At 48.2% G+C, this 6303-nt stretch overlaps 1 non-coding gene across 1 annotated transcript; it reads right to left on the bottom strand.

The window, feature by feature from the left end:
* Nucleotides 1-6230: 6230 nt before the first annotated feature.
* TRNAI-GAU (transfer RNA isoleucine (anticodon GAU)) lies at nt 6231-6303 on the bottom strand. The gene has a single exon. It is a non-coding gene; the product is annotated as a tRNA-Ile (tRNA).

Genomic DNA, 6303 nt, shown 5'->3' with positions numbered 1-6303 from the left:
CCAAAATTTAAATGCTCGTCAGGTATTGTGTAAAAACCTTGACTTTTTACGTCATATCTGAGACCTCACAACACCGCTCCCGGATGGGCTCGAACCACCAACCTATTGCTTAACAGCCGAACGCGCTAACCATTGCGCCACGGAAGCCCAAAACCTAAATGCTCGTCAGGTATTGTGCAAAAAACTTGACTTTTTACGTCACATCTGAGACCTCACAACACCGCTCCCGGATGGGCTCGAACCACCAACCTATTGGTTAACAGCCGAACGCGCTAACCATTGCGCCACGGAAGCCCAAAAGTTAAATACTCGTCAGGTATTGTGTAAAAACCTTGACTTCTTACGTCACATCTGAGACCTCACAACACCGCTCCCGGATGGGCTCGAACCACCAACCTATTGGTTAACAGCCGAACGCGCTAACCATTGCTCCACGGAAGCCCAAAAGTTAAATGCTCGTCAGGTATTGTGTAAAAACCTTGACTATTTACGTCACATCTGAGACTTCACAACACCGCTCCCGGATGGGCTCGAACCACCAACCTATTGGTTAACAGCCGAACGCGCTAACCATTGAGCCACGGAAGCTCAGAAATTAAATGGTTGTCAGGTGTTGTGGAAAAACTTTGGCTTTCTACGTTACATTTGAGACCCCACAACACCTCTCCCGGGTGGGCTCGAACCACCAACCTTTCGATTAACAGCTGAACGCGCTAACCATTGCGCCACGGAATCCCAAAAATTAAATGCTCGTCAGGTATTGTGTAAAAACCTTGACTTTTTACGTCACATCTGAGACCTCACAACACCGCTCCCGGATGGGCTCGAACCACCAACCTATTGGTTAACTGCCGAACGCGCTAACCATTGCGCCACGGAAGCCCAAAAGTTAAATACTCGTCAGGTATTGTGTAAAAACCTTGACTTCTTACGTCACATCTGAGACCTCACAACACCGCTCCCGGATGGGCTCGAACCACCAACCGAACGCGCTAACCATTGCGCCACGGAAGCCCAAAAGTTTAATGCTCGTCAGGTATTGTGTAAAAACCTTGACTTTTTACGTCACATCTGAGACCTCACAACACCGCTCCCGGATGGGCTCGAACCACCAACCTATTGGTTAACAGCCGAACGCGCTAAACGTTGCGCCACGGAAGCCCTAAAGTTAAATGCTCGTCAGGTATTGTGTAAAAACCTTGACTTTTTACGTCACATCTGAGACCTCACAACACCGCTCCCGGATGGGCTCGAACCACCAACCTATTGGTTAACAGCCGAACGCGCTAAACATTGCGCCACGGAAGCCCAAATGTTAAATGCTCGTCAGGTATTGTGTAAAAACCTTGACTTTTTACGTCACATCTGAGACCTCACAACACCGCTCCCGGATGGGCTCGAACCACCAACCTATTGGTTAACAGCCGAACGCGCTAACCATTGCGCCACGGAAGCCCAAAAGTTAAATGCTCGTCAGGTATTGTGTAAAAACCTTGATTTTTTACGTCAAATCTGAGACCTCACAACACCGCTCCCGGATGGGGTCGAACCACCAACCTATTGGTTAACAGCCGAACGCGCTAACCATTGCGCCACGGAAGCCCAAAAATTAAATGGTCGTCATTTATTGTGCAAAAACTTTGGCTTTCTACGTTACATTTGAGATCCCACAACACCGCTCCCGGGTGGGCTCGAACCACCAACCTATTGGTTAACAGCCGAACGCGCTAACCATTGAGACACGGAAGCTCAGAAATTAAATGGTTGTCAGGTATTGTGGAAAAACTTTGACTTTTTACGTCACATCTGAGACCTCACAACACCGCTCCCGGATGGGCTCGAACCACCAACCTATTGGTTAACAGCCGAACGTGCTAACCATTGCGCCACGGAAGCCCAAAAATTAAATGGTCGTCAGGTATTGTGGAAAAACTTTGACTTTCTACGTTACATTTGAGATCACACAACACCGCTCCCTGGTGGGCTCGAACCACCAACCTATTGGTTAACAGCCGAACGCGCTAACCATTGCGCCACGGAAGCCCAAAAGTTAAATGCTCGTCAGGTATTGTGTAAAAACCTTGATTTTTTACGTCAAATCTGAGACCTCACAACACCGCTCCCGGATGGGGTCGAACCACCAACCTATTGGTTAACAGCCGAACGCGCTAACCATTGCGCCACGGAAGCCCAAAAATTAAATGGTCGTCATTTATTGTGCAAATACTTTGGCTTTCTACGTTACATTTGAGATCCCACAACACCGCTCCCGGGTGGGCTCGAACCACCAACCTATTGGTTAACAGCCGAACGCGCTAACCATTGAGCCACGGAAGCTCAGAAATTAAATGGTTGTCAGGTATTGTGGAAAAACTTTGACTTTTTACGTCACATCTGAGACCTCACAACACCGCTCCCGGATGGGCTCGAACCACCAACCTATTGGTTAACAGCCGAACGTGCTAACCATTGCGCCACGGAAGCCCAAAAATTAAATGGTCGTCAGGTATTGTGGAAAAACTTTGACTTTCTACGTTACATTTGAGATCACACAACACCGCTCCCTGGTGGGCTTGAACCACCAACCAATTGGTTAACAGCCGAACGCGCTAACCATTGCGCCACGGAAGCCCAAAAATTAAATGGTCGTCAGGTATTGTGGAAAAACTTTGGCTTTCTACGTTACATTTGAGATCACACAACACCGCTCCCGGGTGGGCTCGAACCACCAACCTATTGGTTAACAGCTGAACGCGCTAACCATTGAGCCACTGAGGCCCAAAAATTAAATGGTCGTCAGGTATTGTGGAAAAACTTTGACTTTCTACGTTACATTTGAGATCACACAACACCGCTCCCTGGTGGGCTTGAACCACCAACCTATTGGTTAACAGCCGAACGCGCTAACCATTGAGCCACGGAAGCTCAGAAAATAAATGGTTATCACGTATTATGGAAAAAGTTTGACTTTTCACGCTACATCTGAGACCTCACAACACCGCTCCCGGATGGGCTCGAACCACCAACCTTTCGATTAACAACCGAACGCGCTAACCATTGAGCCACGGAAGCTCAGAAATTAAATGGTTGTCACGTATTGTGGAAAAGTTTTGACTTTTTACGCTACATCTGAGACCACACAATACCTCTTCCGGGCGGGCTCGAACCACCAACCTTTCGATTAACAGCTGAACGCGCTAACCATTGCGCCACGGAAGCCCAAAAATTAAATGTTCGTCAGGTGTTGTGGAAAAACTCTGACATTTTACGTTACATCTGAGACGTCACAACACCGCTCCCGGGAGGGCTCGAACCACCAACCTTTCGGTTAACAGCTGAACGCGCTGACCATTGCGCCACTGAAGCCCAAAAATTAAATTTTCGTCAGGTATTGAGGTAAAACTTTGACTTTTTACTTCACATCCGAGACCTCACAACACCGCTCCCGGATGGGCTCGAATCACCAACCTTTCGATTGAGAGCCGAACGCGCTAACCATTGAGCCACGGAAGCTCAGAAATTAAATGGTTGTCACGTATTTTGGAAAAGTTTTGACTTTTTACGCTACATCTGAGACCCCACAACACCTCTTCCGGGCGTGCTCGAACCACCAACCTTTCGATTAACAGCTGAACGCGCTAACCATTGCGCCACGGAAGCCCAAAAGTTAAATACTCGTCAGGTATTGTGTAAAAACCTTGACTTCTTACGTCACATCTGAGTCCTCACAACACCGCTCCCGGATGGGCTCGAACCACCAACCTATTGGTTAACAGCCGAACGCGCTAACCATTGCGCCACGGAAGCCCAAAAGTTTAATGCTCGTCAGGTATTGTGTAAAATCCTTGACTTTTTACGTCACATCTGAGACCTCACAACACCGCTCCCGGATGGGCTCGAACCACCAACCTATTGGTTAACAGCCGAACGCGCTAAACGTTGCGCCACGGAAGCCCAAAAGTTAAATGCTCGTCAGGTATTGTGTAAAAACCTTGACTTTTTACGTCACATCTGAGACCTCACAACACCGCTCCCGGATGGGCTCGAACCACCAACCTATTGGTTAACAGCCGAACGCGCTAAACATTGCGCCACGGAAGCCCAAATGTTAAATGCTCGTCAGGTATTGTGTAAAAACCTTGACTTTTTACGTCACATCTGAGACCTCACAACACCGCTCCCGGATGGGCTCGAACCACCAACCTATTGGTTAACAGCCGAACGCGCTAACCATTGCGCCACGGAAGCCCAAAAGTTAAATGCTCGTCAGGTATTGTGTAAAAACCTTGATTTTTTACGTCAAATCTGAGACCTCACAACACCGCTCCCGGATGGGGTCGAACCACCAACCTATTGGTTAACAGCCGAACGCGCTAACCATTGCGCCACGGAAGCCCAAAAATTAAATGGTCGTCATTTATTGTGCAAATACTTTGGCTTTCTACGTTACATTTGAGATCCCACAACACCGCTCCCGGGTGGGCTCGAACCACCAACCTATTGGTTAACAGCCGAACGCGCTAACCATTGAGCCACGGAAGCTCAGAAATTAAATGGTTGTCAGGTATTGTGGAAAAACTTTGACTTTTTACGTCACATCTGAGACCTCACAACACCGCTCCCGGATGGGCTCGAACCACCAACCTATTGGTTAACAGCCGAACGTGCTAACCATTGCGCCACGGAAGCCCAAAAATTAAATGGTCGTCAGGTATTGTGGAAAAACTTTGACTTTCTACGTTACATTTGAGATCCCACAACGCCGCTCCCGGGTGGGCTCGAACCACTAACCTATTTGTTAACTGCTGAACGCGCTAACCATTGCGCCACGGAAGCTAAAAATTAAATGCTCGTCAGGTATTGTGTAAAAACCTTGACTTTTTACGTCACATCTGAGACCTCACAACACCGCTCCCGGATGGGCTCGAACCACCAACCTATTGGTTAACAGCCGAACGCGCTAACCATTGCGCGACGGAAGCCCAAAAATTAAATGCTCGTCAGGTATTGTGTAAAAACCTTGACTTTTTACGTCACATCCGAGACCTAACAACACCGCTCCCGGATGGGCTCGAACCACCAACCTTTCGATTAACAGCCGAACGCGCTAACCATTGAGCCACGGAAGCTCAGAAATTAAATGGTTGTCACGTATTGTGGAAAAGTTTTGACTTTTTACGCTACATCTGAGACCCCACAACACCTCTTCCGGGTGGGCTCGAACCACCAACCTTTCGGTTAACAGCCGAACGCGCTAACCATTCGCCACGGACGCCCAAAAATTAAATGGTCGTCAGGTATTGTGGAAAAACTTTGGCTATTTATGTTACATTTGAGATCCAAAAACACCGCTCCCGGGTGGGCTCGAACCACCAACCTATTGGTTAACAGCCGAACGCGCTAACCATTGAGCCACGGAAGCTCAGAAATTAAATGGTCGTCACGAATTGTGGAAAAACTTTGGCTTTCTACGTTACATTTGAGATCCCACAACACCGCTCCCGGGTGGGCTCGAACCACCAACCTATTGGTTAACAGCCGAACGCGTTAACCATTGCGCCACGGAAGCCCAAAAATTAAATGGTCGTCAGGTATTGCGGAAAAACTTTGGCTTTCTACGTTACGTTTGAGATCCCACAACGCCGCTCCCGGGTGGGCTCGAACCACTAACCTATTTGTTAACTGCTGAACGCGCTAACCATTGCGCCACGGAAGCTAAAAATTAAATGCTCGTCAGGTATTGTGTAAAAACCTTGACTTTTTACGTCACATCTGAGACCTCACAACACCGCTCCCGGATGGGCTCGAACCACCAACCTATTGGTTAACAGCCGAACGCGCTAACCATTGCGCCACGGAAGCCCAAAAATTAAATGTTCGTCAGGTATTGTGGAAAAACTCTGACATTTTACGTTACATCTGAGACCTCACAACACCGCTCCCGGATGGGCTCGAACAACCAACCTATTGGTTAACAGCCGAACGCGCTAACCATTGAGCCACGGAAGCTCAGAGATTAAATGGTTGTCAGGTGTTGTGGATAAGTTATGACTTATTACGTTACATCTGAGACCCTACAACACCTCTCTGGGTTGGGCTCGAATCACCAACCTATAGGTTAACAGCCGAACGTGCTAACCATTGCGCCACGGAAGCCCAAAAATTAAATGGTCGTCAGGTATTGTGGAAAAATTTTGGCTTTCTACGTTACATTTGAGATCACACAACACCGCTCCCGGGTGGGCTCGAACCACCAACCTATTGGTTATCAGCCGAACGCGCTAACCATTGCGCCAAGGAAGC

This window comes from Phalangium opilio, unplaced genomic scaffold (genome assembly GCF_054372755.1).
Source record: "Phalangium opilio isolate 3A_F unplaced genomic scaffold, DU_Popi_V2 ptg000101l_1, whole genome shotgun sequence".
NCBI classification, from domain to species: Eukaryota; Metazoa; Arthropoda; class Arachnida; order Opiliones; family Phalangiidae; genus Phalangium; species Phalangium opilio.
Note: the sequence above shows the minus strand (reverse complement) of the source record. Positions and strands in the feature narration are given on the sequence as shown.